This window comes from Gopherus flavomarginatus, unplaced genomic scaffold, assembly GCF_025201925.1.
Source record: "Gopherus flavomarginatus isolate rGopFla2 unplaced genomic scaffold, rGopFla2.mat.asm mat_scaffold_37_arrow_ctg1, whole genome shotgun sequence".
Classification (NCBI taxonomy): domain Eukaryota; kingdom Metazoa; phylum Chordata; order Testudines; family Testudinidae; genus Gopherus; species Gopherus flavomarginatus.
Genome location: NW_026115070.1, coordinates 3,243,443 through 3,270,707, shown reverse-complemented (window position 1 = coordinate 3,270,707; position 27,265 = coordinate 3,243,443). Strand labels below are relative to the sequence as shown.

Here is a 27,265-nt window from a genome sequence, read left to right as displayed (position 1 = left end):
ACCAGTTCCTGCCTGCAGCCTGCCCATCTCCAGCCAGCCCCACACCCCCTGCCTTGCCTTCAGCCCTGCACCAACCCCTGTCTCCAGCCAGCCCTGCACCCCCTTCCCTGTCTCCAGCCAGCCCCTGCCACACTGCCTGCTCTGCCCGCACCAGCCCTGCACCCCCTGCCCTGTCTCCAGCCAACCCCGTACCCCCTGCCTTGCCTTCAGCCCTGCACCAACCCGTCTCCAGCCAACCCCTGCCGCACCCCGCTGCCTGAAGCCAGCCAGTCCCACACTCCTTTGTCTCCAGCCCTGCCAACCCATGCAGCACCCTCCCTGTGGCCCTGCCTGAAGCCAGCCAGCCCACCCCACACCTCTTGTCTCCAGCCTGCCCCACACCCCTTGCCCAGCCTGCAGCCAGACCCTACCTCTCGCATCCTCCCCCTCCCCCACCTCCAGCCAGCCCCATGTTCACTGGTGCCCTGCAGTTCCGAGGGAAGTAACCCTGCACACCTGCTTCAATGAGATGGGCAGGGAGCAGCTGGGACCCACACATGTGCACCCTAGCACACCCTAAGGGAGTGGCAGAGCTCATTTCTAGTTCAGACCCATCTTTTTAAAAAAGAACTTTTAGGTAGGGTTAACATACATCTGTACTTTCCCGGACATGTCAGGCTTTTTGGTTCTTAAATCGCCATCTGGGAGGAAAATACGGACGTATGGTAACCCTACTGGTACAAAAAATACATACTGTGGCAGAACTTTTTATAGGGAACCGGTTGTTAAGAACTGAAAGGCTTTTTTTTCCCCAGTCATCCCTGCGGGGCCCCGCACTTCCTAAAGCCGGCCTGCCAGCCACGGCCGGGATTCAAAGGGCTCTGGGCTGCTCGCAGAGATTCCCGGCCGCAGCTGAGGTTTAAAGGTCTCAGGTCTCCCCACCGCCACGGGCAGCCCAGAGCCCTTTGAATCCCGGCAGCAGCTGAGATTTAAAGGGCTCAGGGATCCCTGTGGCTGCAGGCAGCACAGAGCCCTTTGAATCCTGGCGGCAGCTCCAGGGGATGGAGTGAGGCTGGGATTTCAAGGGCTCAGGCTCCCCTCAGCAGCAGGAGCTCTGGGACCTTTAAATCCCTGCCCCAGCCCTGAAAAGCTCCGGGTTCCCCCAGTCGTCAGAGCCCCAGGCCCTTTAATTTGACCCTGAGGGCTCCCAGCCACCTCTTTGGCTGGGAGTCCCTGGTTGATTTAACATCAAGTAACACCTCCCCACCACCAACCTTCCTTTTTGACCCACAGCTGTTTTGGTGGGGCGGCGCTGGGGAAGGAGGGTTTGTTTCTGCAGGGCTGGGCGGGGTGTTTCCGCCAGGCTGGGAGGTCCTGAGTGGGGGGTGTTTCCGCAGGGCCGGGGGGTTTCGGTCCTCAGCTGTTTTCTTTGGAGTATTGTGGCCCTCGCTGTTTTACTCAAAGTACTGTACAGGAACTTTTCAGGGGGATTAAGGCAAAATGCCACATTTATTAGTAATACAGGTATCAATTAATACTCTATGATATGCACATGAGATATATATCACAGTCATGCATTCACGCACACACACAGACATAAACACACTCCGTCTTGCTGTTGTTACCAACTAGTTGCTCCCCTTAACTGCACTGGCCAGGTGAGTTAGATGGGGGAGGGGTGGAGCCGGACTTCTACCGATCCAAATCGATGGTCCGATGGTGACAAGACGAGATCCGGGGTCCTTCTGCAAGACACCTCGCATTTATAGCAGCTTCCCTCTTATGCAAATCTAGACCAGATTCAAAATCTGGGTCTGGGTCCGTTGGTCTTTGTGCTGCTTTTCTCTGGGTGTTGTCCCAATGCTGCTCAAAGAGGGTGTTTTCTAAAGAAGGTGCTTGCTTCTAATCCCTGAGGCCATCAATATGTCTGCTCTTCTTTATTGGGCCCACTTGACAAGTTGTATTGTCCTTTGCTCTGGCTCCCATTCCCTCTTCAACTGTTGTAGCTGTCTGGAGGTGGGTGTCTTCCAAGCCTCACTCATTCACACCTCATTCAGTCAATAGAGCAATTGATTACAGAGTGCGGGGGAAGATCTTATTCTACTTCTAGCAAAAAGGCACATGTTTTCTTTTACTTTAACTATACTATCCTTAGGGGCTATAACATTTGATACAAAGTTTTCTACCAATTCTCTATATAGGGATCTAATACAAAGTTGTATGAAAATAGAGAGGCACAATGCCAAGTCATATGAATTACAAAATAACATCATGCCGGATGCAATGTCATAAAGATAAAGATACTTAATACAAAATAACACAATGCAACGTTATAAAGATTTATAGAGATAGTTAATACAGAGATTTCTCTACATCACCACTTTACGAGTTGTGCAGGCCTGCTGACGGCATTCGCGGGGCTTCTTGCTCGTGTGGATTCTCTGATGCTGAATAAGGTGAGAGCTGCGATTGAAGGTTTTCCCGCACTCACTGCATTCATAGGACCCCTCCTGTGTGTGGATTCTCTGATGCCGAATAAGGTGTGAGCTGCGACTGAAAGTTTTCCCGCACTCACTGCATTCAGGAGGGAGAGGATAGCTCAGTGGTTTGAGCATTGGCCTACTAAACCCAGGGTTGTAAGTTCAATCCTTGAGGGAACCATTTGGGAATTGGTCCTGCTTTGAGCCAGGGGTTGGACTAGATGATCTCTTGAGGTCCTTTCCAACCCTTATAAGCTAGGATTCTATGATAGGATCTCTTCCCTGTGTGGATTCTCTGATGCCCAATAAGGTGCGAGCTGCGACTGAAAGTTTTCCCGCACTCATTGCATTCACAGGGCCTCTCCCCTGTGTGGATTCTCTGATGTTGAGAAAGGCCTGATCTGTAAGTGAAGTTTTTCCCACACTCAGCACATGTATTTTTTTTGCTTTTCCCTGCAGATTTCCTGCTGTATTCTGGTTTCCTTAAGGCCCTTCTGAGTTCCCTGACAGGAAATAAATTTATCCATTTTCTCCCCTGGCTGGTTTCCCTGCTCTTTTTCTGGTCTGTGCTGAACCTCACACGTCATTGCATCACCTGCTGTGATAGAGACAGAAACCTCAAACAGGGATGGAAAGGGGAAGGCCAAACCAAAACAAGTGCTGGAGAGAGGACAAATAAAAATCAGGAACTCAGCTCCCCCCAACAGGAGAGAGGAGGGGATCAATTCAGCCTTCACATCCCATCCAACTTCACAGGGGGAAGGGAGAAAGCTACTGCCCGGTGTCTGCTAGCATCTATAGGAAGCCTTGAGCTATATTTACCCTGTGGATGCGACCCCTGCTATGGACAATAATGAACTGAGAGACTTCCCAAGAGCTTTGTAGGGCATCCTAGATGTTTCCTTCAGGCACTTACAGATTCTGAGTTGGTTTAATGTTTCCTCATCTGTGCGGGGAGATCTCAGGATCTCTCTTTCCTCTGAACCCTGGAGCTCTGGGACCCATGGCTCTTCCCCTTGTTCCAGCTGGGAGATCATATCACGTTGGAAAACCAGAAACTCCGCTCAGATGAAAGAAAACAAAGGAGTTCAGTTGATTTCATACAACTTGATCATCAAAAACATTCTGTTAATTTATCTTCAGTGCTTAGTGTGACCTAGTGTGCCTGGGGCAGTCCTCACTGAAAATGCCAAGGTCAGAGCAGGCTGAAAAAAGGGAGAGCAGATGCTCCCCATACTGGTGGTTAACACTGAAGTTAAACTCACTGACCAGTCACAAACTGTGCTTCTGATCCCACACACTGGTTAACGAGACTCTGAAAAAAGAAATCACACGGCCCCCTTTATTGCATGACAGTTCTCTGACTCCTAATCAGCAACTAGGTCCCGTACAGTGAGAGGTTATTTAAAAACTCTGCTCACTGTGATACAGCATGGCCAGAGGGCAACAGGAGAGTGATCCTAATTGGATCCAGGAAGTGGGTGGGTAGAAGGTTAGCCACATTACCCAGGTTTGGATCTCATCCAAAATACCATGCTGCCAGCCAATCCTTTAGCAATTAAACTAAATGTTTAGAAGAAAGAACAAATGAAAGAATGAAGTTAAATTCCATCCTTCCAGACAATTCTTTAGCATCTAAACTAAAGGTTTAAAAGAAAGAAAGACAGAAAGAATTTAAATGGAAAAGCAGTCAGATACATTCCAAAATGGATATATCAGGTTCTTAGCAGTATTGGTGAGTTGCTGGCTTGAAAGTCTGTCTGGAACGCATCCACAGCTTGGATGGGTCATTCAGTCCTTTGTTCCAGGGTTCAGTTTGTAGAGAAGTTGCTCCAGAGGTAGGAAGGGGGATTGAAGACAAGATGGAGATGATGCAGCTGCGCTTTATATTCCTTTTGCCATGTGGCTTGTACTTCCTGTGTCCCAAACACAAGCTTCACAGCACATGGCATGGAAAAGCTTTGGAGGTTTCATTACACAGGCAAACCCCGGCATGTCTTGCTGACTCAATAGGTGTATCCCCTTGGTCCATAGGTTCATTGTACAGCTGATGACCCTCAATGGGCCATCAAACATGCTAGGCAATGTTGATGCCAATATGTCTGGGGGTGTCACCCAGAAAAACTGCACAAGTCTGGAAATACAGATATACCTTACATATCTGTAACTCACAATACAAAGGTGATAGAAACATAGAAACAAAATTATCATACTTGGCAAATCATAACATTTTCACTGACACTTTACATGGCATACCTAGCATGATTCATTGCAATTTTATCAGATTATATTATTTTATTATTAATACCAAAGTGTCTCACAATTTCATGCAGTCTCACACTTGCTAAACTAGTGAATTCCCAGGACCAGTTCCCCAGGTCCTTGAAGATGCCAAACATTGTGCTTATGAGGGATTGAAATACCCACATATCTGCTGGGAACACACACACAGACACTGTGTCAATCTGTACCCCTGTGTTCACTCTTCTAGAAAATTATGATCAATTTTGTACCCAGTATGGCTTGTGAGGTATCATTAGAAAACACATAACCTACTGAATATTATCCTCCTGTTAAAATGTGTAGTAACACTGTATGTAAAATTGTGAGATTTTACAGTATGATATTACTGAAAAAGTTACAGTTCTGGGGAACACCCACAGACCAGTTCCTCAGAGACAGCAAGGCAAACAGCTGGTCAAACAGCCATTCTCCTGCAGGGGGAAGGTGTGAAGACATTAAGGGCTGGTCTACACTACGGGGGGAAATCGATCTTAGATACGCAAATTCAGCTACGTGAATAACGTAACTGAAGTCGAATATCTAAGATCGGATTACTCACCCATCCTCACCGCGCGGGATCGATGTCCGCGGCTCCCCCTGTCAAATCAGCAACTCCGTTGGGGTTGGTGTTGTTCCGGAATCGATATAAGCGCGCTCGGGGATCGATATATGGCGTCTAGATGAGACGCCATATATCGATCCCCGAGCAATCGATTTTAACCCGCCGATACGGTGGGTAGTCTAGATGTAGCCTTACATTCCATCACAGGGACCTATTGAGGCTGTTGTGGAAAACGACCACAGGATTAATATTTGAATCAGCTCAGCCTGAGGCTCTTTTCTTGGTTACAAGCACGCAGGGGGCGACAGCTATTGGAATACTGTTCCTGAGCTAAAAATCACACAAGCCTTTTACAGTTTAAAACCACAAACAATGACACATACGTTGCACGTTAATTTCCTTATTTGGAATATATTGCAAAATATGATGCAGGTCAAAAGCAAGCTGAACAATCAGTTTTCCATATTTGGCCTTTCCTGTTATTTTTATTACACCTGGTGATATGGGAGCAAGACTCTCCATGTCTCAAGAAATGTCACTACCAACCTAGGCCATTTTCACATGCTGGGGTGCAATCCAGATCGGCGAGGAGTTGTGTCATCTGTAATCCTGGGTGAGATTCAGTGTTCTGCTGCTGGAGCTCCCCTGTCTGGATACTCCCAGCCAGCGTTCAAGGACGCACTGAGTGTCTGTATGATAAGTAACCCTGGACTGGCAGCTCTGACTCCAGCCGCCTGCTTGTTACACCCCAAGCACATTCTGGTTTGGGTAGAGAAGGCTCAGGGTTTGAGAGAAGGCTGGGGGTAGGAAGCTTCTGTTCATTATGCTGGACCTAACCCCAGTTTTACTTGAGTAAAGAGGAGATATTTGACATTGTGTGATGCTGCTCCTGTGCTCTGTTCCCAAAGTGTTCTGCAGCAGAGGAGGGTCTCTAGTAGTATGTATGTTACTGGCCTATTGGGGTGATGCTGAAACAGGACAGGGTACAGATGGCATTGTGGGGGTGGCATGAACCTTCACTCTTCATTTCCCCTTCCAAGAACAGAAGGGACAGGAATCCTTACCCAGCAAGACCATCGTCTCATAGTTCCCCTGCATGACATCTCTGTAGAGGGCTCTCTGAGTGGGGTCCAGCAGAGTCCCCTCTTCCCTGGAGAAATACACAGCCACCTCCTCGAAGGTCACCGGCCCCTGAAAGAGCAGGAGTCCAATACTCAGTACCTGCTGACCCACTCACAACCCCACTATTCACGGAACAGCAGCACCAGGGAAATGGAAGCTCCGGGAGGCACATGTTAACAGAGTCCCACCCCACCTTGCTTACAGCAGCCAGGAGGCATCAGAGGGTAGAAAGAGAGAACCTTTGTGTCTCCCATCTGACAGACAGAAGCAGGGTCTTCACATTTATCACATAGCTACTAGCCAGAGCTTAATATAGGAGATGGGGCTGTCTCTGGACCCTGATAGTGGCTCCCTGGTAGGAATCCAAGCACTCTCCAAATAAAATATATGGAAGAAAGGGGAAGTCAATCATAAAGAATAGAAGTTAGAAGGTCAGAATTGTAGTGCCCATTAACAAAGGTTTAGAGAAAATAGAGCCTATCAAACTAACGGGATATCCTTATTGGATGAGATCAAAAGTTTGGTTGCAGCTAATAGTATTGATGTAATATACCTAAACTTCCGTAAGGGACATGACTTGATTAGCACAATATTTTTACTAAAAAAAACTAGAATGATACAAAATAAACACGGCATACATTAAATAGATTAAAAACTCTGATAGTAAATGGGGAACCATGATCGAGTGGATTTCTTTCTAGCAGGTTCCTGCAGGGATTGGTTCTTGGCCCTGTGCTATTTAACATTCTTATCCATGACTTAGAAGAGAGTACAAAATCATCACTGATAAAGTTTACAGTTGCCACAAAGATTGGGGTTGGTGGTAATTAATGAAATGTCAGTAGATTCAGGCTCCATCGCTGAGAGTCTGGGAAGTTGTCCCAGCCCTGGCTGGAGGGTTATTTCCTGTTCCACAAAGAGGGGAAGTTCCATTCCCAACTCCTGTGCCTTGAAATTAGGACCTATCTGACACTACACCCCCATATTCATCATAGTGGTATGATTATAATATGATTAGGACATAATTATGATCTATTTTGTAGAAGATGCATCATGTGTGGTGTCACTGGAAAAGTTCTGATTTGCTGAATATGATTATCCTATTTGTGTGCACATATCATGTTCGTATCTGAAGTTATGGATATTGACTCTGTATCTGTATTTCAAATGTGCTTACTCTGGGTAACACCCACAATGAGCCTTTCAGGTACAACAATGAAGAAGCCAGACAGTGCTGATGGCTCAACAAAGACAATGGACTGTGGAAGAGCTTAGCCTTCCTGTGAATGTTTCAGCCAGCCTATGAGTCATGGCTACTATGACTCAGCAGGGCCTGTGACCAGACCACATGACACTAAACTCCATTTTAGTAGCTGTATTTTTCCACAAACTGGACTAGGAACTGAGTTTGGAACAAAAGGTTCCCACCATATGGAAAAGCTACATAAGGTGGGGTGTGACATCATCTCTTGGCCTCATTCTCCACACAAGAGAACTTCTGGAAACACCTGAGAAACAAAAACGGATGTGGGGGAAGTGCTACTCCCAGGATCAAGAGATTTCTAGCTTGTGTATGGAAACTTGGGGGACTGCTTGTACCATCAGTCAGGGTGAGAAATTGCTAATTCAAATTCTATCCATCTAGTATGTTAGGCTTAGTCTGAGTTTTGGTTATTTGCTAAATAATCTGCTTTGATCTGTTTGTTATCACTTATAATCACTTAATCTATCTTTCTGCAGTTAATAAACTTGTTTGATGCTTTATCTTAACCAGCGTATTTTGAGTGAAGTGTCTGGGGAAAATCTCAGCTTGTTGTGCACATCTGTCCCATATCGAGGGGAAGGGGAACTACATTAATGAGCTTGTATTATAGAGATCCCTGTGCACTATAAGATGGTATCATTCTGGATTTATACTACAGCAAGTGTGCAAGGTTGGGGAGTGGGAAATTGGCTCTTGTCTTCTATCTGTCCTTGAGTGGCTTAGGTAACGCACTCAGGTAGCTTAGTTGGCTGCATGGCGCCACCTGCTGTTGTGTTGGGTGATAACAGGCCCTGGAGAGGCTGGCGAAATCTCCAGCAAAGCAGTGTGAGAAGGGCCAGCCCAGCGTGAGGGTTAGAGGACACAGCAGTTCCCAGAAGCTCCACAAACTGCCTCCTGGGGGTGACAACCCATCACGCCCTACACTACACAAGTCTCAGCAGGTTTGTCACATGCTGTCCCCTCCCTTTCTCCACCCGAGATATTTCCTGCTTCCCACCACCTCTAGCAATTCCCACCCTCTTATGCATTTACTGCTCCTCAACCTCCAAGCAGAGCCCGCCACCCTGATAATCTCTTACCTGAGCCAGCTCCATTGCAGCCATTTCCTTGCCCCTGGGAGGACGAGATGATCTGCAGCGAAACATGGATGTTATTCTCTGGCCTGCCGGGGTGAAAAGGGCAAGGTGTGAGAATTCAGACTAGGCTTTTGTCCATTCCACAAGCCGATTCCCCCCAGCTTTTCCCCTGCTAATGCACATTCTAGGTTCTAGCACACTGTGAAGCACAGAGTGACCTTATTCCAGTACAGGCCTAGCCCCCTCCCACCAGGGTGTAACCCTCTGACACATGGGGAAACCCTCCCAGTAACAGTCTCTCTCTTACACGTATCAAGTTTGCGGACAACACCAAGCTGGGAGGGGTTGTAAGTGCTTTGGAGGATTGGATTAAAATTCAAAATGATCTGGACAAACGGGAGAAATGATCTGAAGTAAATAGGATCAAATTCAGTAGAGACAAGTGCAAAGTACTCCACGTTGGAAGGAACAATCGGAGGCCAGAGAAGAGCAGAAACAAAGGAGTCACTTTGGGGGATTCTCCCTGTCATTGTCCCCAAGGCAGCTGTCTCAGGTTTACAAAGGTGTTTCATGTTCCAGCCTTTGTACAGTCTCTCCTGGGAGTGCCCCTTTCATGGACTGGGCCTAGTTTTAGTTTTTGGTAGTTAACAAGCTTGGTTTATTGTTCATCTAACCAGTATGTGTGGATTGAAGTGTGTTGGAAACTCTGTTTGGGATAACAAGCTGGTGCATGTCATTTTCCGCTGATGAAATGACAGACTTCATATGAGCTTGGGTCGTTCAGTAGCGTGCTGGACAGTGCAAGATGCACATTTCTGGGGGAAAGTTGGGCACTTGAGAATTTGCTGGTTTTCTCCTGAGGTGTAATTCATGAGTGGCTGTCTAGCAGCACTCAATACTGTGTAGCTGGGAGTGAGTTACATGCTGGAGACTGTGTGTTAATTGGCCAAGAGGGGCTGTTCTCGCGGGAAAACAGTGGAAAAGGCACCCCATGCTGGAGGACTGAGGTACAGCTATTTAACAGTCCAGATTGTACTCTGGGTAACATCACAGACACTCATTATGACAGAGCCTCTTACAACACAGAGAAAGTAAATCCATGTCCCAGAAATCGAAGACTCCAGACAGAGGGCAAGTGTCCCTGGCACTGCTTCTTGCTGACAGAGAGGTTCAGAGACAGTGCGAGAATCCTGGGGAAGCTGGGAACAGGAAGCATGGGCTGGCGGGGTTCGGTGGAGAAAGGGAACAGGAAGGGCAGGGATATTACTGAATCCAGGATCTTAGCAGTACTAGATGACAGGATAGCACATAGTGCAGCCCATTGGAAAACACAATCCCAACTATACATACAAAATGATGGGGTCTAAATTAGTTGTTTCCACTCAAGAGAGTGATCTTGGAGTCACTGTGGATAGTTCTCTGAAAACATCCACTCAATGTGCAGCAGCAGTGAAAAAAAGTGAACAATGTAGGAAATAATTAAGAAAGTGATAGATATGACAGAATATCTCATAGATCATATTTGTAAAAACAGCAAATAAATCCATGATACACCCACATCTTGAATACTGCATGCACATGTCACCCCATCTCAAAAATAGAAATATTGGAATTGGAAAAGGTTCAGAAAAGGGCAAGAAAAATGATTAGGGGTATGGGACAGTTATGCCAGACCTAACCCCCAGTTTCACTTGAGCAAACAGGAGATATTTGACACTGTGCAATACGGCTCCTGTGCTCTGTTCCCAAAGTGTTCTGCAGCAGAGGAGGGTCTCTGGTATTATGTGTGTCACTGGCCTATTGGGGTGATGCTGAAACAGGACAGGGTACAGATGGCATTGTGGGGGTGGCGTGAACCTTCACTCTTCATTTCCCCTTCCAAGAACAGAAGGGACAGGAACCCTTACCCAGCGAGGTCACAGTCTCATAGTTCTCCTGCATGACATCCCAGTAGAGGGCTCTCTGAGTGGGGTCCAGCAGAGCCCACTCTTCCCTGGTGAAATACATAGCCATCTCCTTGAAGGTCACCAGCCCCTGAAAGAGTAAGAGTCCAACACTAAGGACTTGCTGCCCCACTATTTGTGGCAGAGAAGAGTGAATCAAATGGAAGCTCTGGGTGGATCATAGTCAGGAGAGTCCCACCTCGACCTGGCTCAGAGTATCCAGCAAATGCCAGGGTGAGGGGATGAAGAGAGAGCCCCTTATCTCTCCCAGCATATCCATCACCCCCCTACTAGCCACTGACTGATACAGGAGATGGAGCCCCTAGCAGGGTCCAGGGAGAGCTCGCTGGTAGGATGCCCAACACCCTCCTCATTGTGAGGAGCGGGATATGAAGGGAGAGGCAGCTCCAATAAGCCTGACTCATGGGTGTCCCCTTTATATCTCACAGCAGCTGATGGTTAATGAGGTCAGGCTCCAGCACTAGGAGTCTGGTCAGTTTGACTAGCTCCATGTAGGTGGGTTATTTTCTCTCTTCACAAATTAGGGCATTTCCACCTCCAAACCTCCTGGGTCTGTTCCTAGAATCTAGGCCACTTAGTAAATAACTCCCAGCAGGTCTGCCACACCCTGGCCTCCTCCTTTCCCCACGCTGTGAATTTCCTGCCCCGCTCCAACCTCCAAATCAGACTCTGCAAACCTTCCCACCTCTGGTGTATTTGCTCTCCCTTTCCTCCAGCAGGAACCCACCAGCAACCCCCCGATAATCTCTACCTGGACTGACTCCACTGCAGCCATTTCTCTTCCCTGTCCCACGCCAGGCTGGGATGAGCTGGAGCAAAACATTCTGCAGCCTGTCTGGGGGAGAAGGGCAGTTGTGGGCGTTTCAGAACCGGTTTTAGTTAATTTCACATCACAATTCCCCCAGGCCCTTTCCCTGCAGACAGACACCCTAGATTCTGTCATGCTGGGAAATGCTCAATCTGTTTATTACAATTTAGACCTGGCCCCTCCTGCCAGGCTAAGTCCACAGACACATTTTTAACCTCCCTTCTCTCTCCCCTCACCCCTTCTCTGAACACAAGGCTAGATAAGAGCAGAACCAAAGGAGTCACTGTGGGGGATTCCCTCAGACACTGACCCCACGGCAGCCACACCCCAGCAGGGGGAATATGGAGTCAGGAACTGGCTTTTGCTCTGTCTGATCCTTGTTTTGTTCACTGGAAAGTGGTTCTGCCCCAGGATGCAGCAATACATGTGTCTGGGTGGACTAGAGAGCTGGAAATCTCTCCCCCACATTCATTTCTCCCACTGCCCCTTTCAGCCTCTCCTTCCCCTGTCCTCTCTCCCTGCCCCTCTGGCTGGGACAGTCCCATTCCTGGGGGCTTTGCTCTCCCATGGCTGGATTTCCTCCTGGCAACCGCTAATGGGAGGAGAAATGAGGTGGTGTTGTTTGTGCAGAGTCACTTTCTTGCCAGACCCTAGGACATTCCCTGAGGTCTTTCAGTTACCTGGAGACTCTGGCTCAGAATTTAGTAGTAACAGGGCCCAGGACTGCCCTAGGGGGCTAGGACCAGCTGCAGAAAGTCATCCCCTGGGCCGGGCAGAGAAGAAGCTTTAATTAAGGTCACTTCCCAGCACAGAGCCCCACTGGGGGAGCAGCAGCTGCCAAGCCTGGTCTCCCAGATCACAATGGAGGCTGCAGCATCTGACCCAGGAAGCTGAACCCCAATATCCTGAGCAGAGAGGGACGGAGTGTATGAGCAGCTTCCCTCCTTTAGCTCTCTGGGGAGAGCAGCTAATGGGACCCCTCCTCACAGGGCGAATGGCTGATCTCATTTGACCCACTGTCCATCTGGAATCACTCCTTGTCTTTCCATACAGTGACTCTGGATTAACAACGGTCTCAATGACACCGGATTTCAGAAAGAATGAGTTCAGAACGCTGTGGAAAAGACCATCGTGTGGCAGTGCTGACTCCCTTCCCACCTCCCTCACCCCCGCAGATCTAGGACAAGGACTGGGGGCAAAAATTTTCCAAACGGAACCGAAAGTTCCTGCAGTTTTCAAAAGAGGAGAAAAGTAAATTCTGTGAATTCACACTAACAGTGTTTGCTAAGTGGACAGAAAGTTATCACAGTGACAGGGCACGTGACTGGGGAATGGACTTGGTGACCTGGTGACTAGGAGCCAGGACTCTGGTACAAGTTGACCAGAGAGAAGGATCATGGTTAGCAGCAGCCCCCAGACACCCCCTAGTACCCAGAGCCCAGACCCCCCAGCCAGGGGCCCCAGACACCCCCCAGCCAGGATCCCATCAGATATTCCCTGGGACGCAGCCCCCAGAGTCCCTGGCCAGGGACCCCAGATACCCCTCAAAGCCCCACCGGCCAGAGAACCCCCACCACACCATGATTGCCAGGTTGGGAATCCCAAAGGGTTCCCCCCACCAAGAGCCCCCAGCAGCCAGGGACCCCCTCAAGGGACCCCCCCCCACTGGGAACTCAGTCCCTCACTGCCTGCCTAGGAACTTCCCCACCCTCCAGAACGATCTACCCTGACATTTGCCTGGGACCCCCTCCTCTGCCCAGTGTGACCCCCTGATGCTTTACAGTGCGACCCATCACTTTGCTTCCCTGGCATGCCCTCACCTAGTGCCAGGGATCCCCTCCCCCAGCTCTGTGCACTGGGCATGGCAACAAAACCAGGAACCAGCGGGGGAAGCACAGACAGAGCCCCTGGCACAGAACCAGGCTCCCTCTAACCCTCTGTCCCGCCTCCCCAAGAGACACCCACCCCCACTGTTCTGCAGCCACCAGGCCCCCAGCGATACCCACCTCCAGGACCCATAGCCTCAGGGATGGGCACATCAGAACCACCACCCCCAAAAACCCCAAACCTCCACAACCCACCAACCTTACTAGGGTACCCCCTGCCCAGCCACCCAGAGGCCTCCCCCTACCACAATGCCCCTTCAGCTGCAATCTCCCCACACAGACACCTTCCCTGCCCCTGCAAGTGTTACCTCACAGAGTGTGAGAAGTGGCTAGAAAGTTAACACCACCTCCTGCTGGCCAGTCACACAGGCAGAGGGAGCCTGGGGAGTGCTTCTTTAACAGGAGAATGGAAGGCCTGGAGGGCAAGAAAGATCCACGGGCTGTCACTAGCAAATAATGGCCACCATGGATCCACCCCAGAGGCGGCTGCATCTTAGCACATTGGGAAACAACCCATCATATTCAATTAGAAATAAAACAACTAGAGAGAAGTGGGGCAAATGTTTGGGGTATTTTATATCAATCTTTGAGACACGCAGAGAGAACCCTGTCACAAACGACATTTGATAACATGAGAGAAAACCACCAAGATCGGAGGGGATTTGATGTTGCTATTAAATAACTAGTGGAAAAGGGGGACTGTTGGACTGGATTTTATATGACTGTCCAATACATAAACAGAATGTGATGGTCCCCCCCGGCCACGGGGCAACCATTCACGTGAGCAGCTCAGAGCCCTTTGAGGAGCTGATTTAAGGGCGGGGGGGGGGAGCTGGAAGGCTCCCTGGACAATGGAAGGGGGCCGCAGGGGAATTGGGAAATGGGGTCTGGGCAGTCTCCATGGGGGATGTGCTCCTCCCTTCCCTTCCCTGCCCTGGCAGAGAACGGGAACCTCATCCCATCCCACTCCAGTGGGAGCCATGTTCTGGGGAATGACCCAGGGCAACAATTTCCCACCCAAACAAGGACAAATCGCTGCAGATAAAATGGGTGGGAAAATCCACCCCCCATCGGAGAGATTTTAAATTGACATTTGAGAAGTATGGAGAGAAAAGGGAAAATCAGAGGCAATTAGAGAGCTGATCATTGGGAGGGGAGAGGAGAATCTCCCTGGATTTTATAGCCACGTGTGATAATGAGAGAGAAAAGGGGAAATCTTGAGAGAATGTGTGTGTGGGAGGAAGTGGCAAAAACTGGGACAGGATCCAGTTAACTCACCTCCCTCCCACCCCGGGAATGTCCTGGCTGCACAGAGACAGATCTACACCCCCACCCCAGTGACCTCCCCCACCTGCAACTCCGGCTTCTCCTCCCCCCTCGACACCTCCGCCCTCACACCAAAGGGGGGGGCTCTGCCAGCGCCTCACCCTGAGCTCAACTCCTGCTCCTCCCCCCAGCCCGGATTGTGCCCTTTAGCCCCCCACGAACCCTGCCTCCAGCTGCCTGACCCCCCCCCGCCCATCAATTTCCTGCTCTGCGCCCGCCCCTCCCACGCTCCCTGTTACTCCCCCGCCCCGCTCCAGCCCCGCCCCCAGCGCCCGGCGGAACGTTACGGCTGGTCCGGGCAGAGGGAAGGGCAGCGGCTTCAGCGGCTGTTACTGGGCATGCGCAGTGCCCGGGAGTAGCACATTGCTATGGGGAGGGATTTAATACACCGCCCCCCCCCGCCTGGCCCGGGGTCCGCCCCTCCCCCCCACACGACGGCCGGGCCCCGGCCCCCCCATCCCAGCGGGGCGGGCGGGCGGATCCTCCTGCAGCTCCACTGGGGCCGAGGCGCCTTCAAGGCTTCTCCCAGGCTCCCTGGGGCAGAGTCACTTTCCTGCCCCCCAGCGCCTCTCATTCCCCGGGGGCTCCGGGTCACAATGTCCCACCGCCCTTCCCCCGCCTGCAGCTCCGGCTTCTCCCCTCCCGCCCCCGCCAGCCACACCAAGGGGAACCCCCGGGCGCCAGTCTCTGTCCCCACCTGGATCCCAGCGGGGCCGGGGGCAGATCCTGGCTGCAGCTGAGAACAGCGGCTCCGGCTGCGGCTCGGGCAGCTCCAGCGCTGCTGGCAGCACGTGGAGAACCAGGAAGCAGCTGTTCAGCCCGGGCTCCGCGTCACAATGTGCCAGAGCCCCGCCCCCAGGAGCTGCCCTGCCCATGGGCTGTGCCAGAGCCCCGCCCCCAGGAGCTGCCCCGCCCCAGGGCTGTGCCAGAGCCCCACCCCCAGGAGCTGCCCTGCCCATGGGCTGTGCCAGAGCCCCGCCCCCAGGAGCTGCTCCGCCCCCGCTCTGTGCTGGAGCCCCGCCCCCAGGAGCTGCCCCGCCCCTGCTCTGTGCTGGAGCCCCGCCCCGAGGAGCTGCCCTGCCCCCGAGCTGAGCCAGAGCCCCGCCCCCAGGAGCTGTCCGCACCTGGGATGTGTCAGAGCCCCGCCCCCTGGAATTTCCCCATGTTGGGTCTCTGAGCTTTGTTCTCCTGCCGCCTTCTTCCCAGCACCCCCTGCTCCCTTCCTGTGTCTGCAAACACCCCCCCTCCCCCGGGGCCGGCTGCAGTGCTCGCTGAGGCTGACTCCAGTGGCTGAAGTTGCCTCCATCTCTGCTTCACCTGGAGGGGGAGAGACAAAGAGAGGAGATGGTCCCAGGGTGTGAAACCAGAATCAGGGGGCAAGGAAAGAAGGACTGTTTGGAAAGGTGGGTTTTTTGTGGGGGGGGGGTGAGCCAGAGGGATTCAGAAGAAGTTGGGCAGCAGAGGCTCAGAGAAATTGAGGGGAACCTCCTGGGTGTCTCAGTGTTGCCCAGGGTTTGTACAGCACCTTGCATAATATGGGGTCTGATCTCAGTCATGGTCTGTGCAGCACGTGGGAGCCCTGATGTCTGTTTCCTGATCACAGGCTCTGGGAATGGAGAGAGGGAAACCTCAGCACCTGAAGGTTAATGCAGCCCTGTGTGCAACCCCTGCTAGGGTGATCCGACAGCAAATGTGAAAAATTGGGATGGGGGTGGGGTTAATAGGCACCTATATAAGAAAAAGACCCAAAAATCGGGACATCTAGTCATGCTAGTCCCTGCTGTTCTCATAAGGGGTCGGCTTAGAGAGGGTTTGGCTACACTTGCAGCTGTCCAGCGCTGGGAGTTAAAGCTGTCTTCCTACAGCTGTTTAGGGAAAGCGCTGCAGTGTGGACACACTGACAGCTACCAGCACTCTGTCATGGCCACATTTGCAGCGCTGTTGGGAGTGGTGCATTATGGGCAGCTATCCCAGCATTCAAGTGGCTGCAATGTGCTTTTCAAAAGAGGAGGGTGGGGTGGAGTGTGACACGGAGCGTGGGGGAGACAGAGCGAGTGGATTTTTGGAGCTGACACTGTGTCAGCTCCCTGCCTGGCAAGTTCAAGCCTCCTCCCCCACCCCTCTCTCATTCACTAAATGCAAATAGCCGCCTTTGTTCTTTTCCTCACAGACCAGATAAGCCGCTGATCCAAAACAGACCCCCCCTCCCCCGTGCCCACCCGGCTGCTTCTCTCCTCAAGCAAACACCAGCTGTGGGTGTTCCAAAGGGATCCCCCTGCCTCTGCTCATTCACTGCAAACAGTAACTGTGTTTGGTTTTTAGATAAGCAGCTCCGGGAGCCTTGAGCTCACAGCAAAGCAAACAGAGGCATCACACCAAAACAAAGAGCGTTATCTCTACTTAAAAGCATTATGGGAAGGTTCCGGAGGTCAGTGACAGCGTAGTAAGATTAATCACTGTTTACACTGGCACCCCAGCGCTGCATCACCAGCTCTGTTCTCTTTATTCCTCTCGTCGAGGTGGAGCACATGCAGCACTGTAGCCAGGGAGATACAGCGCTGTATGTGCCTTGCCAGTGTGGACGGGGAGTAAGTTACAGCGCTGTAAAGCCACCACCTGCACTGTAACTCTCCAGTGTAGCCAAGACCTGAGTTGTAGTAATAATAGCAGCCAAGAATCCGGTGGCACCTTATAGACTAACAGACGTATTGGAGCATGAGCTGTCGTGGGTGAATACCTACTTCGTCAGATGCAACAATAGTCCCATATGGGCTAGTGGTCAGGATTCCTGGTTTTCACCCAGGTGGCCTGGGTTCAACTTCTGGTGTGGGAAGAGTGCAGAGCTTTTGCCCAGAGTGGAGGCAGGAAATGAAAGGAACAGGAAGGGATCCTGCCAGCAGTGGAGTTAGACAGTGTAGGGAGGGGACCCCGGAAGTGGGGGTGGGGCAGTGGTTTGGGGGGAGATGAGGGAAGGATCCCAGCAGTGCGGGAAGTTGACAACCTGGAGAGCACAGGCCTGGAATGGGGACCTGGAAGAGTGAATGTGTCCCTCTAAACCCATCAACTGCAGACTAGGCAGGCTTGGAAGAATTGTGTATTTGTTAGTAAATGTCAATTTCTGTGTAAACACACAACCCAATGGCAAAATATTTCCATCAATAATCATCAAAATTGACAGATGGGCAAAGTAAGAAACATGCTGCTTGAGAACTTATCATGTTGTAGGAGCAGCAGTGATCTGTATGCTCTGTATAACCTGTATGCTCAAAAGGTCTGTTAAACTCCCCCAGCTTGTGCCCTTTCCCGCTTTGAATGCCTGTGAAGTGGCTTTCCCACTCTCCTTTGTACCTCCAGTGAATGCCCTTCACCCGGCCCATCTGGCCAGTGGTTCGCTGTGTTACATTCTATTGCACCTCAGGGAGACTGATCTTCATCGCACCGTCCATCGCTGCGCTGTGGGACACTTACCTTAAAGGATCCTGACATCTCCACTGCCAGGCCTGTCCTGGGAGCGTGAGTATGAATGTGACACCCTCCCCCATCCCTTCTTTTGAGCTTAGCTATCAAGCTAATAAATGTGCTGCTTTCTGCCAAACTCTGGGGGGAGGGGCATTATTAGTCCTCTCTAAGCTTACTAACTGACCCAATTTTGGGTAACACAAGCAACATTGTTTGATCTGTTATTGTACCAAAGGGGGAGATGGTTGTCTATAAAGGAGGGTGAAGACTAAATGCCTCTGATGAGAATGGGATTTGAACCCATGCAGGCAGAGCATAATGGGGTAGCAGTCCATCACCTTAACCACTCGGTCACCTCATCTGAGCTGTCAAAAAACGGACAGGAGGAGAAATCTAAGGCCGGCAGAGATAGGGACACTAAGGAGTTTTTAAATACTAAGCGAAAGCAGGGTCTGAATGAGCTCCCCTCTCTCACCTAGTGAGGAGCTGGGGAAAGACTTCCGGAACAGACCGTGTTTGCATAGACACACCTACTCTGCCTAGCTATGCAGCATGATGGGGCCGCTTCCCCAAAATGACCAGTTTGGGATGGTCTTGGGTTACAAATGACTTTAGGATTGAGTGGAATGAAATGTTATTCTCCTTCCTGTATGAGTGAAGGGCAGCAGAACATACCTAGTCCGTCCTGATGGAGGGGTAGGTGAGTGAGGAATAGCTTTTATTGGACTGCAGAGAAGTGATTGAGGACGTCACCCTAAACCAGTGGTCCCCAAACATTTCACATTGTGCCCTCTTAGCCATGGCTGTGGCCCCTCGGAAGCCACGGTCAAGAACCGGGGCTGGGAGGAGTGGGGCTGTTGCTTGCTGGGGTGAGGGGTGCGGACAGGGGTAAAGGGGTCGACGCCGGGCTGGGAGCCAGAGTCTCAGGCTGAGGGTGGGGTTGGGGAAGAGCTGTGGCAGAGTGGTGCTCCCTCCCTGCCCTCTATGTGGGCTGGCTCAGGTCCTGAGGTGCCCCCATGAATGTTCCTCTGTGTCCCCCTAGGAGTCGCACCCCACATTATGGGGACCACTGAACCCTACTCGCTAAGCCGGGGCTAGTGATGCCAAACCCCCGGGAAAGGGAGAACAAGTGTGGGGGCCCCAGCACCAGAACCATGCCCCTACCTTCTGTCTGTGGCTCTACCCCCTTCCACCCATGGCCCCATCCACTGTCACTTCTGTTCCACCCCTTCCCCCACCAGCCCCACCCTATCACTCCTTTACCCCTGCCTCGCTGTGGCCCTGAGACCAGAGAAGCTCTGTGCCCCTGCTGCAGCCCCCGGGCTGTAGCAGGGAGTGGGAGGGAAGTTTGTGTGTGAGTTCTTTGTTCTTTGTCTTGTGTCTGTGGCGTCTCGGCTATGAGAGTGATTTTTCTATCTCCTGCCTTTCTAATCTTCTGTTTCCAAGTTGTAAGTACAAAGATAATAAGACAATAAGTTTATATTGGTTTTTTTTGTATTTACATGTGTGTAGTTGCTGGAATGTTTAAATTGTATTCTTTTTGGATAAGGCTGTTTATTCATTTTTTTCTTTTAAGCAAATAACCCTGTATTTGTCACCTTAATACAGAGAGACCATTTTTATGTCCTTTTCTTTCTTTTTATATAAAGCTTTCTTTTTAAGACCTGTTGGATTTTTTCTTTAGTGGGGACTCCAGGGAATTGAGTCTGCAGCTCACCAGGGAATTGGTGGGAGGAAGAAGTCAGGGGGAAAATCTCGTTGTGTTAGATTTACTAGCCTGACTTTGCATACCCTCTGGGTAAGGGGGAAGAGAGATTAGCTATCTTGGTACTTCTATTTCCAGGACTGGAAACAGGGAGGGGGGAGTCCCTCTGTTTAGATTCACGGAGCTTGCTTCTGTATATCTCTCCAGGAACCCAGGGAGGGAACACCTGGAGGGGAGGAGGGGGAAGGGAAATGGTTTATTCCCCTTTGTTGTGAGACTCAAGGCATCTGAGTCTGGGGGTCCCCCGGGGAAGGTTTTGGGGAGACCACAGCGAGCCAGGCACTGTATAAATCCCTGGCTGGTGGCAGCTTTACCAGGTCCAAGCTGGTAACTAAGCTTGGAGGTTTTCATGCTAACACCCATATTTTGGACGCTAAGGTCCAAATCTGGGAAAAAATGTTATGACGCCCCTCCCCCCTGAGCCTCCATTACGAGCCGCCCAGGCTACCACTGCTCAGTGTGTGGCCAGTCTCTGTGTTTTCTGCTGCTCGTTCTGGGGAGCCTGGCCGGCCTTAGGGGTGGTGCCCCCCGATAGCCGCCCAGGGCTCCAGGGGTCAAAGGGCACCGTGTGGCAGTGCAAAGGTGCTCACTGCTTTCCCCTGCCCCAATGCTCCTCCATGGGTCCATAGAGGTTTGAGGGGAGTAAGGAGCAACCCTATGTGCTCCATGCGTCCTGGTCACTTTTCCCACTTGGGCTGTGCTGTGAGGGGAGCATCAGAAGCTGGTGCTCTCTGCCCTCCCGCTATGCAGCCCGGCTGAGGAAAGTGACCTGGATGCAGGGAGCTCGGATGATCTCACTTCTTGCCCCCACATCCCACAGCCCCTAGGGGTGCCCAGATGAGCAGCGTTCCAGGGAGGAGTGGGGGGCAGCAATGCCAGCTGCTCCATGCACACAGGTCAGTCTCCCCATGTGGGTGCAGGAGGGGGTGCAAGGGTTTCTGTGATGCCTATTCTATCAATATCGTCACTCAATACCAGGCACTCAAATTCACCAGTCTTAGTACTTAGACGTTTAGCGTTTGTATTTAAGCACTTCTAAAATGTGTCCCATTTTAGCTGTCTGCTATTACATGATGTAATTGAGAGAGACTCTTTCATTTCACTGTTTCTCATCAGAACCTACCTGTACATTATCATCTTCCATCCTCTCCACCTTACTAGGCTATAGAGAATCCCTGTGAATAGTTCCTCTCCTAACGGATGTCTCTGTCTGAACCCTGTGCTCCTCAGCGCCTGTCGGCTTTCCCCAGCTCTGAGGCTGTGTCTACACCGCGCACCTTACCACGGTGCAGCTGTGCCACTCTAACCATGCCATTGTAAGGTGCGCTGTGTGGCCGTCCTTATCGCTGAGAGAGAGCTTCCCCGGCAACAAAGCCAAACTACCTCCAATGAGGGGCAGGAGCTTTGTCACCGGGAGCACAGCTCCACCTATGATGCGCTGTTCACACTGCCGCTTTTCATGGCTCAAATTTTGGCATTCGGGGAGTGTTTTTTCTCACCGCAGAGAGACAAAATTTTTAGCAACAAAAGCCGAAATTAAAAAAAACTCCTCTGCAACCTATTTAATTTTACCTTTATACAACCTTTATACTGCCTCCAGTTCTGGTATCCTCATTTGAAAAAGATGTTGTGAAATTGGAGCTAGGGCAGCAAAGAGCCACCAAATGTTCTGAGGGCTGGAGAAAAATGCCTTCCAGTGAGCTATTGAAAGAGCTCAACCTGTTTAGCTTATCAAAAGAAGATTGAAAGGTGATTTCATTGAAATGTTGAAGGGCCTTAATGGAGAGAAAAGATTGGGTATTTACGGGCTCTTGAATGGAGCAGAGAAAGGCATAACAAGACCCAATGGCTGGAAAGTGAAAAGAGACAAATTCATATTACAACTGAGGCACAATAGTCAACAGCGAGGATGATTCACCACAGGAGCAAGCTACCAAGGAAAGTGGTGGATTCACCATCTCCTGATGTCATTTAATGAAGACTAGATGCCTTTCTGGAATGTGTTTGCCCCCAAAGTAGCTGTTATGTCATACAGGAGGCCTGTGATATGCAGGTTAGATGCTCTAATGGTGTCTTCTGACCATGAAGTCGACTAATTTCTGAAAAACTGAGTGTAGCATTGGGAGCAGCGTCTGATGTTTTCCTGTCTAGCCGGCTTGCTGCCTAGAACGAACGCTCCTTGAGTGGGGTGATCCACAGGGAGTAGCTCAAACCTCCAAAGTGCCTGGCCAGGGGCAGGACATTAGCCCAGCAAGGGAGGGGTGTGGCAGTGACATCACAAAGGCCGTTTGCAGGACCTCAGACTATTGGTCAAAGGTGGTGGGGAGGTGGTGACCTCACAGAGAGATGCTGACATCAGCCAGGCAGGACAGGGGCGAGGGGCCAGGGAAACCTCAGAGACCTCTGTGGCTTTGCTTCAGCACGTTTCCTTCTCCAGGTCTCTCTTTGAGGACTGAGAGATTATTTGGGGTCATGGACGTGAGCGCCAGGAGGAACCTCTTCCGAGTTTCCTCCTTCCCTTGTAGTGATTTTACTAGAAAACAGCCATCCCTGTTTAGAAGGTAAGAGCCTCCTGGAGGTTTGAAACCTGTTCAGTCTGATCTATCTGGTGACAAGTGAATTCTAGGCATGGAAAACACGAGCTTAAGGAGGCAGAATTTTATTGCGCACCTGGGATTTTGTCCCTTAGAATCGCTGGGGACAATTAGGGTTTGTCCTTTTTGTTTCACCTCTTCCTCCATCCCTCCCTCCTCTTCTTCTCTTGCTTCTTTTGTCCTTTCTCCTGTTCCCTTCCCAACAACAGGACGGAGGTGTGTGTGTGTGTGTGTTGCAGGGAAGTCCTCTGCAGCTCCCACTATGGAAGGTCCACCCAAAAATGTGGGACTGAAATAGTGCTCGGGCAGTGATCCCCACCGGTGACCTGGGCCATCCTTTGGGCTCTCTGGTGAGAACCCTCAGCCTCCCGTCCTCCGTCTCTACCCTGATTGGTTGAGCAGGGGGATGTTGACAGGGAGGAGACTCAGGTCCTTGTTGTTCTCTTTTAAGATCAAGTAAATAAGTCAGAACCAGTTCTATCTTTGATTAATTTTGCTGCTTCTCTGCATTAATTGTCTCTGAGCAGTTGATGATTCCCTCTAACATTGCAGTTCTCCTCAAATACTTGCTGAATAATTACTGTCACTGTTGTTGGTCTGGAGCTCATCTGAGAGCACAGTATTCAGGTCATTCAATGTCTGAAATTCAAGATCCGATGGTTTGTTTGAAAATCAGGGCTCTTCGGTCCTATTCCCAACACTGCCTCTGACGGGCTGTGTGACCTAAGACAAGTCAATTCTCCTTTCTCAGCCTGAGCTTCTCCCTCTTTCAAGTAGGGATAATAATGATCCGCTCTTACCTACCTCATGGTGGGTGAAGGATGCGGATCCATTTGGGAGTGTCACTAGAAGTAGTGCATAATATGAAGTTTCCCAGATTATGACATAATAGATTAGCTGAAATCGTCTATTTTATTTGTATTTTTTTATTTTGAAATTGTTAATAGTAGCAACGACTTAGCTCAGATTGAAGCATCTTATCTAATGGTTGAGATGTAAGTGTCTCCTCTTTGTGTGCGAGGAGACAATTTAACACACTCTGACAAAGAGGAGATGCTTTTGTTTTGCAACAAAATATTTTTGCAAAGATCTTTCATCCCACTTGTTATGATTTTGAGAAACAAACTGGTTTAGTCTAAATGGGATTTTCGGACAGAAACGGTTTGAATGAAATTTTCCCACCATCTCGATTCCTGGGCTCTGGGGTGTTTTCATCTGTTAGAACAGGAGTCAGAACTGGTTGCTTCTCTTTCTGGCTCTGCCATCGCCTTGTTGTGTAGGCCTTGGGTAGGTCACTTCCCTTCTCCCATCTGTCCAATCGGAACAGGAACAGTTCTCGAACTATGGGCAGTTTAGAGCCCAAGTGAGATAAGGGGTATTAAAGCCCTCTGTGAAGGAGAAAGGGGAGTTTCACAGTGTTTAGCACCAAGGAATTCTAAAGTTTGCTAAAATGTCTAGTCTGTGGAAACAAGAAATGGTCGGGGCCAAACTTATTAACCACTGCCTTTTTAAAGCCCATTCAAAGATGTGAGTCCCTATCTTTTAGGTACCTGTGGTTCTTTGCCAGCAGCAGAGAAGAGGTTCCTGCCTCCGTTTTTGTGGCCTTAACAAACCAGGTGTTGTGCCCCAGTTCTCGTCTGAGACCCCTGAAAAAGAACATCTTCCCATCCATGAACAAGACAGGACCTATCTTTCAAAGGAGAACAAAAAGACCTCTGGGACTTACAGACTAGCTAGCCTGACTGCCATAGCTGGAGAGATCCTGCAATACATTCTTAAACACTCAGTTTGTCAGCAGCACCTACAGGATGATTTGGTTCTTCTGACTAGTGAGCGTGGAATTGTCAAGAACAAATCATTCCAAACCAATCCTCTTTCCTTCTTTGGCAGGGTTCTGGGCCTGGTAGAGGTGAGTAAACAATAGATGGGATCTAGCTTGGTGTTACTAAGGCTTTCGACACAGTCCCATAGGACATTCTCAGAAGCAAACGAGGGAAATGTAGTCCAGCTGCAATCAGTGTAATGTGGGTGCAGAGCTGGTTGAAAGCCAAGACTCCAGGAGCCCTTCTCCATGTTTAGCTGCCCAACGGGGAGGGTGAACCTAGTGGGTCTGGCAGGGATCAGTCCGGTGTCAGGTACTATTCTATATTTTCATGAATGATTTGGAAAATGGAGTGGAGAGCATGCTCCTAAAGTTTACAACTGACACCAAGCACTTTGGAGCACAGGATTGAAATTCAAAACACCCTTAACAAATTGGAGACTTGGTCTTCTTGAGCCAAACTCCATGGTTAGGGCTCTCTCTCTACACTGGGCTGAAGTGAAACCCCAGAGCCAAGCACTCCTCCTGGGCAGTGAGCTCCGACCTTGAATGGTCAGATGCTGCTTAGCACTGTCAGAGCAGCTTTTGCTGGGGGATTCTCCCAGCACTTTCCAATAGCGGGAAGGTATGAAATCCCCATTTGACTGCTGGGGACAGAGCCCGAGAGTGGGGAGCAACTTGCCCAAAGTCCCCAGAAAAAGGAAAACAACCAGCAGAGGAACCAATAGGAAACCCAGCAATGGAACTCAGGAGTCCTGGGGGTGTGCTGTGGTGACCAGATGTCCCAATTTTATAGGGACAGTCCGAATTTTGGGGTCTTATCTAGGATCCTATTACCCCCCACGCCGTCCCGATTTTTCACACTTGCTGTCTGGTCACCCTAGGGTGTGCACATGTGTGGGTCCCAGCTGCTCCCTGCCCCCCTCATTGAAGCAGATGTGCAGGGTTACTGCCCTGGGAAGTGCAGGGCACCAGTGGATGTGGGGTTGGCTGGAGGTAGGGTCTGGCTTCAGGCAGGGCAAGGGCTGCGTGGCTGGCTGGCTTCAGGCAGGGGGGTGCATCAGGGGTTGGCTGGAGACAGGGCAGGGAGGATGCGGCTGGTGCAGGCAAAGCAGAAGGTGCAGGGCTGGCTGGAGACAGAGGCTGACTGCCGGCAGGGCAGGGCAGGGGGTGCAGGGCTGGCTGCAGGCAGGGCGTGGGGCAGGGCCGTTGCAAGGAAGTTTCATGCCCTAGGCGAAACTTCCACCTTGCACCCTCCCCCCCCCGCACCCCTGCCCTGAGGCGCCCCACCCGTGGCAGCTCCCCCCTCCACCCTGAGGCTCCCCTCTTGTGGCAACTCTCCTGCTCTGCCCTGCGGCACCCCCGTCGCCCGAGCTCACCCCTGCTCCGAGCACGAGCACCCCGAGCACGCCGTGGCCGCTTCACTTCTCCCACCTCCAAGGCTTGCGGCGCCTAAGCCTGCCAGGCAGTCAAGCACCCTCCTCTGAGCCACAGCAGCCCTGACAGTTGACAATAGAGGCACCTTAACCCCTGAGTTCCTTCAATGTGTCCCCCTCGGGGGTCCAGCTCCGATCACCAGATACTCGGGGTATGTCTATACCACCTGCCGAATCGGTGGGCAGCGATCGATCCAGCGGGGGTTGATATATCGCGTCTAGTGTAGATGCAATACATTGAGTGCTCTCCCCTCGACTGCTGTACTCCAGCTCGGTGAGAGGCGCAGGCAGAGTCTACGGGGAGCTGCAGCAGTCAACTCACCGAGACTGTGACATTATAATTGTTAGGCCTGAATAAAGATATAGCAGACAAAACCAGGTATGCCAACCTGACCAAAGTCAGGCTAACAGAGGTTTGTGGGTAATCCCTGAGTGGAAAACACTGAGAAGCAGCAGCATGTCTCACAAGCGCTGGGAAAAAGTGAGATAAGAGAGAAGCTGCATTCCTGGCATAGTACCAGATGTGCTGTGTTCGGGCAGCTCCTTCGAAGAACTGATAAGAGTCCTAGTTTCCCAGCCTCCTTGTTTTCGCTCCCTGGTTTTGTTCTTTGTTTGTTTTTAACTCCCCTACATTTCTAACTTTAGGCATGCATGTATACTAAAGGTGTCTAGTTTCTAGTTGTTAGAAGAAGGGGGTGGGTTGCTCCAGTGAATAATTTATGACGCGACGGAACTGTCTACATAGGCTTATACTAAGATGTAAAGAGCAGGCTGGTTCTCTCTGGAGACGAGCTGCTCTCTATTGATGCGTGCACTTGTCAATAAAGAGCTTTTGATCGGACCTTGCTGGTGTTGCCTGTCTCTCTCGCGGTCAGACAACGAACTTTGCCGTCTGGGTTAGAGTCCCTGACATAAGTATAATCTAATATCTCATTGAAAGGTGACAGGGCCAGAAAGAGTTAATTAACTCACCTCACCGACTGACCTGACCCGTGGGTGAACCTTAAAAACTGGTTAACAAGATATGTAAATGAACAGAGCTTTGAAATGCAAGTCTGCAGTGTTAGAGGTAGAAGGGGAGGTGTTTGCTCAGGTCTTGTGATGTCAGCAAACAAGTCTTGTCTATTGCTCTAGTTTTAATTCAAAGAGCAAAAAAAGAATATTAACATTTATGATGATACTTGAGTGAAATAGTATTATTGTCTGTGTCTCTTTGAAGGTTGTGGTAATCTGTATCTGAACTGTTTGATGGATGTACTAATTGCCAGGATGTTTGGAAGAAGAGTTAAGCCTATTGTTTTCTCAGGCTGAAAGGCTGCTGGAAATGTTTAAGAACCTGGGACACGATCCTTCTTCATCTCAGATCTGCTTTGGGTTTCAAGAGGGGGAAACCTTAAGCCACAAGGATTGAGATCCCCAGTCATTGACTGGAGCCACCC

At 50.5% G+C, this 27,265-nt stretch overlaps 1 long non-coding RNA gene across 2 annotated transcripts in view; it reads left to right on the top strand.

Annotated features, from left to right (window-relative positions):
- Nucleotides 1-27,265, top strand: part of LOC127042375 (uncharacterized) — a 354,216-nt gene that overhangs the window by 231,433 nt on the left and 95,518 nt on the right. Inside the window, exon 2 of one of the 2 annotated variants that reach the window (XR_007771920.1) lies at nt 2,436-2,538. The exons of the other annotated variant lie outside the window; for it this stretch is intronic. This is a non-coding gene — a long non-coding RNA (uncharacterized LOC127042375). The remainder of the gene's footprint in view (nt 1-2,435; nt 2,539-27,265) is intronic. 2 annotated transcript variants of the gene reach the window in all.